Below are 9,742 nucleotides of genomic sequence, written 5' to 3' on the forward strand. Positions count from 1 at the left end.
TATATCATATTAAGAGATATTCATACATGATAATATCATGATAATATAATAATTTAAAATCTCATTTGATATTATAAACATTGGGTTAACAACATTTAACAAGATCGTTAACCTAAAGGTTTCAAAACAACACTTACATGTAACGACTAACGATGACTTAACGACTCAGTTAAAATGTATATACATGTAGTGTTTTAATATGTATTTATACACTTTTGAAAGACTTCAATACACTTATCAAAATACTTCTACTTAACAAAAATGCTTACAATTACATCCTCGTTCAGTTTCATCAACAATTCTACTCGTATGCACCCGTATTCGTACTCGTACAATACACAGCTTTTAGATGTATGTACTATTGGTATATACACTCCAATGATTAGCTCTTAGCAGCCCATGTGAGTCACCTAAAACATGTGGGAACCATCATTTGGCAACTAGCATGAAATATCTCATAAAATTACAAAAATATGAGTAATCATTCATGACTTATTTACATGAAAACAAAATTACATATCCTTTATATCTAATCCATACACCAACGACCAAAAACACCTACAAACACTTTCATTCTTCAATTTTCTTCATCTAATTGATCTCTCTCAAGTTCTATCTTCAAGTTCTAAGTGTTCTTCATATATTTTACAAGTTCTAGTTACATAAAATCAAGAATACTTTCAAGTTTGCTAGCTCACTTCCAATCTTGTAAGGTGATCATCCAACCTCAAGAAATCTTTGTTTCTTACAGTAGGTTATCATTCTAATACAAGGTAATAATTATATTCAAACTTTGGTTCAATTTCTATAACTATAACAATCTTATTTCAAGTGATGATCTTACTTGAACTTGTTTTCGTGTCATGATTTTGCTTCAAGAACTTTGAGCCATCCAAGGATCCATTGAAGCTAGATCCATTTTTCTCTTTTCCAGTAGGTTCATCCAAGGAACTTAAGGTAGTAATGATGTTCATAACATCATTCGATTCATACATATAAAGCTATCTTATTCGAAGGTTTAAACTTGTAATCACTAGAACATAGTTTAGTTAATTCTAAACTTGTTCGCAAACAAAAGTTAATCCTTCTAACTTGACTTTTAAAATCAACTAAACACATGTTCTATATCTATATGATATGCTAACTTAATGATTTAAAACCTGGAAACACGAAAAACACCGTAAAACCGGATTTACGCCGTCGTAGTAACACCGCGGGCTGTTTTGGGTTAGTTAATTAAAAACTATGATAAACTTTGATTTAAAAGTTGTTATTCTGAGAAAATGATTTTTATTATGAACATGAAACTATATCCAAAAATTATGGTTAAACTCAAAGTGGAAGTATGTTTTCTAAAATGGTCATCTAGACGTCGTTCTTTCGACTGAAATGACAACCTTTACAAAAATGACTTGTAACTTATTTTTCCGACTATAAACCTATACTTTTCTGTTTAGATTCATAAAATAGAGTTCAATATGAAACCATAGCAATTTGATTCACTCAAAACGGATTTAAAATGAAGAAGTTATGGGTAAAACAAGATTGGATAATTTTTCTCATTTTAGCTACGTGAAAATTGGTAACAAATCTATTCCAACCATAACTTAATCAACTTGTATTGTATATTATGTAATCTTGAGATACCATAGACACGTATACAATGTTTCGACCTATCATGTCGACACATCTATATATATTTCGGAACAACCATAGACACTCTATATGTGAATGTTGGAGTTAGCTATACAGGGTTGAGGTTGATTCCAAAATATATATAGTTTGAGTTGTGATCAATACTGAGATACGTATACACTGGGTCGTGGATTGATTCAAGATAATATTTATCGATTTATTTATGTACATCTAACTGTGGACAACTAGTTGTAGGTTACTAACGAGGACAGCTGACTTAATAAACTTAAAACATCAAAATATATTAAAAGTGTTGTAAATATATTTTGAACATACTTTGATATATATGTATATATTGTTATAGGTTCGTGAATCAACCAGTGGCCAAGTCTTACTTCCCGACGAAGTAAAAATCTGTGAAAGTGAGTTATAGTCCCACTTTTAAAATCTAATATTTTTGGGATGAGAATACATGCAGGTTTTATAAATGATTTACAAAATAGACACAAGTACGTGAAACTACATTCTATGGTTGAATTATCGAAATCGAATATGCCCCTTTTTATTAAGTCTGGTAATCTAAGAATTAGGGAACAGACACCCTAATTGACGCGAATCCTAAAGATAGATCTATCGGGCCCAACAAGCCCCATCCAAAGTACCGGATGCTTTAGTACTTCGAAATTTATATCATATCCGAAGGGTGTCCCGGAATGATGGGGATATTCTTATATATGCATTTTGTTAATGTCGGTTACCAGGTGTTCACCATATGAATGATTTTTATCTCTATGTATGGGATGTGTATTGAAATATGAAATCTTGTGGTCTATTATTATGATTTGATATATATAGGTTAAACCTATAACTCACCAACATTTTTGTTGACGTTTTAAGCATGTTTATTCTCAGGTGATTATTAAGAGTTTCCGCTGTCGCATACTTAAATAAGGAAGAGATTTGGAGTCCATGCTTGTATGATATTGTGTAAAAACTGCATTCAAGAAACTTATTTTGTTGTAACATATTTGTATTGTAAACCATTATGTAATGGTCGTGTGTAAACAGGATATTTTAGATTATCATTATTTGATAATCTACGTAAAGCTTTTTAAACCTTTATTGATGAAATAAAGGTTATGGTTTGTTTTAAAATGAATGCAGTCTTTGAAAAACGTCTTTGAAAAACGTCTCATATAGAGGTCAAAACCTCGCAACGAAATCAATTAATATGGAACGTTTTAAATCAATAAGAACGGGACATTTCAGTTGGTATCCGAGCGTTGGTCTTAGAGAACCAGAATATTGCATTAGTGTGTCTTATCGAGTTTGTTAGGATGCATTAGTGATTCTGGACTTCGACCGTGTTTTCTTTAAAAATGATTGCTTAACATTTTTGTTGGAAACTATATATTTTTAACATATGAATATTATGTGATATATTAATCTCTTAACGTGTTTGATATTATGTGATAGATGTCTACCTCTAGAACAAGTCCCATTGACTCACCTAATAATAATGAAGAGTCAAATGTAAATTGGAATTATTCGTGGACTGATTCACAAGTTCCCGAAGAGGAACCGGAAGAAGAGCCGGAACCGGAAGAAGAATCGGAACCGGATGAAGAATCGGAACCGGAAGAAGAATCGGAACCGGTGGGAGAAATAATAAAACGGTTAAGTAAAAGAGAATCCTCAACCAACCGACCAAGGTTAATTATGGTCAATGGTGTTTCCGCCAAGGAAGCAAAATATTGGGAGGATTACCAATTCTCCGATGAATCGGATTCCGACGAGAATTCCAATGATGTTATAGAAATTACCCCAACTGAATTTAAAAAGGCAAAAGAAAATAATAAGGGAAAGGGCATAAAAATAGAGAAATCTAATTCCAACCCCGATGAACTTTATATGTATCGTCAACCCCCAAAGTTCTTAAGTTGTAACAATGACCCGGGAACCTCTAAACCACCAGGTTTTTCTAAACCAATGTGGACAACGACGGCTCGTATTAGGGGAACATCATATATCCCTAGAAACTTGGCAAAACGAACCAAAACCGAAGAAGAAGAAACGACCGAGTCGGAATAAGATAGTTGTATTCGTGTGGTGTAATATATGTAATATAGTGTTCTTATGCTTTATGATATATGTAAAAATTGCTTGTATTAATAAGTATTTTTTTTTTTATGAATCTAACTCTTGTCTATTTTACAGTATAAAAACACAAAATGGATAGACAACCCAAAATTTTAAGAGACCTACCCGGAGACATGATTGATGAAATCTTGTCTAGAGTCGGCCAGAATTCCTCGGCACAACTATTTAAGGCGAGATCAGTTTGTAAGACATTCGAAGAACGTTCCAAGAATGTCTTGGTTTATAAGAGACTTTCGTTTGAAAGATGGGGGATATCACATTGGGAAACCCATAAGTTACGATGTGTTTACTTTGACGCATATATTGCGGGGAACCCAAATGCTATTTTACGCAACGGGTTAAGAAATTATTTTGACTCAATATATCCGAATATTGGACTTCGTGATTTAGAAAAAGCGGCTAACATGCAACATAAAGAAGCATGTTATGCTTACGGATTAGTAATGTTCGCTTCTCACCAAAGTGAGAACAAGAACATCGGGCTACAACTATTAAACAAAACGTTTCCACAAGTGACGGAGTCGGTAATTGGGGTAAGAAATGAGGTTTTTAGATTGTTACGGGACTGTTGGACATTACGTAACCCTCGTCCCTTTGACGACGTTACAACACGCTGTCTTATCAACGGCAATAACGGTTATGTTCCACAAGACCAAGGATGGGAAGTAGTCCTAGTAAAACCAGAATGCATGACTTGTTTCTGGACGTATGAATTACGTGTCTTTATTGCCTTTGCTGAACGACTTGTGTACTAGCTAGAATTATCTTCACAACTATCTTGTATCAAAGTTATTTTGTGCTATATTTCATGCTTTATGTAAAATAAGCGGTATTGTAAGTTTGTAAAATATGGTATAAAAGTTTGAACGCGAAATATTATTATAATCAGTTTTTCATATAGAATTGTAGTAGTTGAATTGTATATTAGCTACTAAGTATGAACTTAACAGGTAGGTACTACCCGAATTTAAACTTATAAAATGCTAATATGAAGAAAAAGCTTTTATAAATGAGTTCATATTATGCTACGAAATACTATTAACTACTCTTAATATTCTGTATGATTAACTTGTTCCATTTGACTATTTTGAAGGAAATGGCACCGACTACTCGACACACCGTGAATATGAATGAAGAGGAATTCCGTACTTTTCTAGCTTCAAATATAGCCGCAGTACAGGCTGCGCTACATACCAACAATAACCTTGGATCTAGCAGTACAGGAAATCGTGTAGGATGCACCTATAAAGAATTCACTGCCTGCAAACCTTTGGAATTTGATGGAACCGAAGGACCGATCGGATTGAAACGGTGGACCGAGAAGGTCGAATCGGTGTTTGCCATAAGTAAGTGTACTGAAGAGGACAAAGTGAAGTACGCTACGCATACCTTCACAGGTTCTGCGTTAACATGGTGGAATACCTATCTAGAGCAAGTGGGACAAGACGATGCGTACGCACTACCGTGGTCAGCATTCAAGCACTTGATGAACGAGAAGTACCGTCCCAGAACCGAGGTCAATAAGCTCAAGACAGAACTTAGAGGGTTACGAACCCAAGGATTTGATATCACCACGTACGAAAGACGATTCACAGAATTGTGCCTATTGTGTCCGGGAGCATTCGAAGATGAGGAAGAGAAGATCGACGCATTTGTGAAAGGATTACCGGAAAGAATCCAAGAAGATATAAGTTCACACGAGCCCGCCTCTATACAACAGGCATGTAGAATGGCTCACAAACTAGTGAACCAGATTGAAGAAAGAATTAAAGAACAGACTGCTGAAGAGGCCAATGTGAAGCAAATCAAAAGAAAGTGGGAGGAAAACGGTGATAAGAATCACCAATACAACAACAACAGCAATTACAACAATAATCGCAACAATTATCCCAACAATCGCAACATCAATCGCAACTACAACAAACGGCCCAACAATAACAACAACAACAACAGCAACAGCAACTACAACAATCATCCCAACAACAATAATAACCGCAATAACAACAACAATCAGAAGCAGCTATGCCAAAGGTGTGAAAAGTATCACTCGGGGTTCTGCACCAAATTTTGCAACAAGTGTAAAAGAAATGGTCATAGCGCGGCGAAGTGTGAGGTCTACGGACCAGGGGTTAATAGAACGAAAGGAACAAATGGTGTCGGAACGAGTAATGGCGGAGCAAGTAGTGTCGGAGTAAGTTATGCCAATGTAGTTTGTTATAAATGTGGAAAACCAGGCCACATTATTAGAAATTGCCCGAACCAGGAGAACACGAATGGACAAGGCCGCGGAAGAGTTTTCAATATTAACGCGGCAGAGGCACAGGAAGACCCGGAGCTTGTTACGGGTACGTTTCTTATTGACAATAAATCTGCTTACGTTTTATTTGATTCGGGTGCGGATAGAAGCTATATGAGTAGAGATTTTTGTGCTAAATTAAGTTGTCCATTGACGCCTTTGGATAGTAAATTTTTACTCGAATTAGCAAATGGTAAATTAATTTCAGCAGATAATATATGTCGGAATCGAGAAATTAAACTGGTTAGCGAAACATTTAAGATTGATTTGATACCAGTAGAGTTAGGGAGTTTTGATGTGATAATCGGTATGGACTGGTTGAAAGAAGTGAAAGCAGAGATCGTCTGTTACAAAAATGCAATTCGCATTATACGAGAAAAAGGAAAACCCTTAATGGTGTACGGAGAAAAGGGCAACACAAAGCTACATCTTATTAGTAATTTGAAGGCACAAAAACTAATAAGAAAAGGTTGCTATGCTGTTCTAGCACACGTCGAGAAAGTACAAACTGAAGAAAAGAGCATCAATGATGTTCCCATTGCAAAAGAATTTCCCGATGTATTTCCGAAAGAATTACCGGGATTACCCCCACATCGATCCGTTGAATTTCAAATAGATCTTGTACCAGGAGCTACACCAATAGCTCGTGCTCCTTACAGACTCGCACCCAGCGAGATGAAAGAACTGCAAAGCCAATTACAAGAACTTTTAGAGCGTAGTTTCATTCGACCAAGCACATCACCGTGGGGAGCTCCTGTTTTGTTTGTCAAGAAGAAAGATGGTACATTCAGGTTGTGTATCGACTACCGAGAGTTGAACAAACTTACCATCAAGAACCGCTACCCACTACCGAGAATCGACGACTTATTTGATCAACTACAAGGCTCGTCTGTTTATTCAAAGATTGACTTACGTTCCGGGTACCATCAAATGCGGGTGAAAGAAGATGATATTCCAAAGACTGCTTTCAGAACACGTTACGGTCATTACGAGTTTATGGTCATGCCATTTGGTTTAACTAATGCACCAGCTGTGTTCATGGACCTTATGAACCGAGTGTGTGGACCATACCTTGACAAGTTTGTCATTGTTTTCATTGATGACATACTTATTTACTCAAAGAATGACCAAGAACACGGTGAACATTTGAGAAAGGTGTTAGAAGTATTGAGGAAAGAAGAATTGTACGCTAAGTTTTCAAAGTGTGCATTTTGGTTGGAAGAAGTTCAATTCCTCGGTCACATAGTGAACAAAGAAGGTATTAAGGTGGATCCGGCAAAGATAGAAACTGTTGAAAAGTGGGAAACCCCGAAAACTCCGAAACATATACGCCAGTTTTTAGGACTAGCTGGTTACTACAGAAGGTTCATCCAAGACTTTTACAGAATAGCAAAACCCTTGACTGCATTAACGCATAAAGGGAAGAAATTTGAATGGAATGATGAACAAGAGAAAGCGTTTCAGTTATTGAAGAAAAAGCTAACTACGGCACCTATATTGTCATTGCCTGAAGGGAATGATGATTTTGTGATTTATTGTGACGCATCAAAGCAAGGTCTCGGTAGTGTATTAATGCAACGAACGAAGGTGATTGCTTATGCGTCTAGACAATTGAAAATTCACGAACAAAATTATACGACGCATGATTTGGAATTAGGCGCGGTTGTTTTTGCATTAAAGACTTGGAGGCACTACTTATATGGGGTCAAAAGTATTATATATACCGACCACAAAAGTCTTCAACACATATTTAATCAGAAACAACTGAATATGAGGCAGCGTAGGTGGATTGAATTGTTGAATGATTACAACTTTGAGATTCGTTACCACCCGGGGAAGGCAAATGTGGTAGCCGATGCCTTGAGCAGGAAGGACAGAGAACCCATTCGAGTAAAATCTATGAATATAATGATTCATAATAACCTTACTACTCAAATAAAGGAGGCGCAACAAGGAGTTTTAAAAGAGGGAAATTTAAAGGATGAAATACCCAAAGGATCGGAGAAGCATCTTAATATTCGGGAAGACGGAACCCGGTATAGGGCTGAAAGGATTTGGGTACCAAAATTTGGAGATATGAGAGAAATGGTACTTAGAGAAGCTCATAAAACCAGATACTCAATACATCCTGGAACGGGGAAGATGTATAAGGATCTCAAGAAACATTTTTGGTGGCCGGGTATGAAAGCCGATGTTGCTAAATATGTAGGAGAATGTTTGACGTGTTCTAAGGTCAAAGCTGAGCATCAGAAACCATCAGGTCTACTTCAACAACCCGAAATCCCAGAATGGAAATGGGAAAACATTACCATGGATTTCATCACTAAATTGCCAAGGACTGCAAGTGGTTTTGATACTATTTGGGTAATATTTGATCGTCTCACCAAATCAGCACACTTCCTGCCAATAAGAGAAGATGACAAGATGGAGAAGTTAGCACGACTGTATTTGAAGGAAGTCGTCTCCAGACATGGAATACCAATCTCTATTATCTCTGATAGGGATGGCAGATTTATTTCAAGATTCTGGCAGACATTACAGCAAGCATTAGGAACTCGTCTAGACATGAGTACTACCTATCATCCACAAACTGATGGGCAGAGTGAAAGGACGATACAAACGCTTGAAGACATGCTACGAGCATGTGTTATTGATTTCGAAAACAGTTGGGATCGACATCTACCGTTAGCAGAATTTTCCTACAACAACAACTACCATTCAAGCATTGAGATGGCGCCATTTGAAGCACTTTATGGTAGAAAGTGAAGGTCTCCAATTTGTTGGAGTGAAGTGGGGGATAGACAGATTACGGGTCCGGAGATTATACAAGAAACTACCGAGAAGATCATCCAAATTCAACAACGGTTGAAAACCGCCCAAAGTCGACAAAAGAGCTACGCTGACATTAAAAGAAAAGATATAGAATTTGAAATTGGAGAGATGGTCATGCTTAAAGTTGCACCTTGGAAAGGCGTTGTTCGATTTGGTAAACGAGGGAAATTAAATCCAAGGTATATTGGACCATTCAAGATTATTGATCGTGTCGGACCAGTAGCTTACCGACTTGAGTTACCTCAACAACTCGCGGCTGTACATAACACTTTCCATGTCTCGAATTTGAAGAAATGTTTTGCTAAAGAAGATCTCACTATTCCATTAGATGAAATCCAAATCAACGAAAAACTTCAATTCATCGAAGAACCCGTCGAAATAATGGATCGTGAGGTTAAAAGACTTAAGCAAAACAAGATACCAATTGTTAAGGTTCGATGGAATGCTCGTAGAGGACCCGAGTTCACCTGGGAGCGTGAAGATCAGATGAAGAAGAAATACCCGCATATATTTCCAGAAGATTCGTCAACACCTTCAACAGCTTAAAATTTCGGGACGAAATTTATTTAACGGGTAGGTACTGTAGTGACCTGAACTTTTCCATGTTTATATATATTAATTGAGATTGATATTTACATGATTAAATGTTTCCAACATGTTAAGCAATCAAACTTGTTAAGACTTGATTAATTGAAATATGTTTCATATAGACAATTGACCACCCAAGTTGACCGGTGATTCACGAACGTTAAAACTTGTAAAAACTATATGATGACATATATATGGATATATATATATATATAGTTAACATGATACTAT

Source organism: Rutidosis leptorrhynchoides, chromosome 11, assembly GCF_046630445.1.
Source record: "Rutidosis leptorrhynchoides isolate AG116_Rl617_1_P2 chromosome 11, CSIRO_AGI_Rlap_v1, whole genome shotgun sequence".
Taxonomy (NCBI): domain Eukaryota; kingdom Viridiplantae; phylum Streptophyta; class Magnoliopsida; order Asterales; family Asteraceae; genus Rutidosis; species Rutidosis leptorrhynchoides.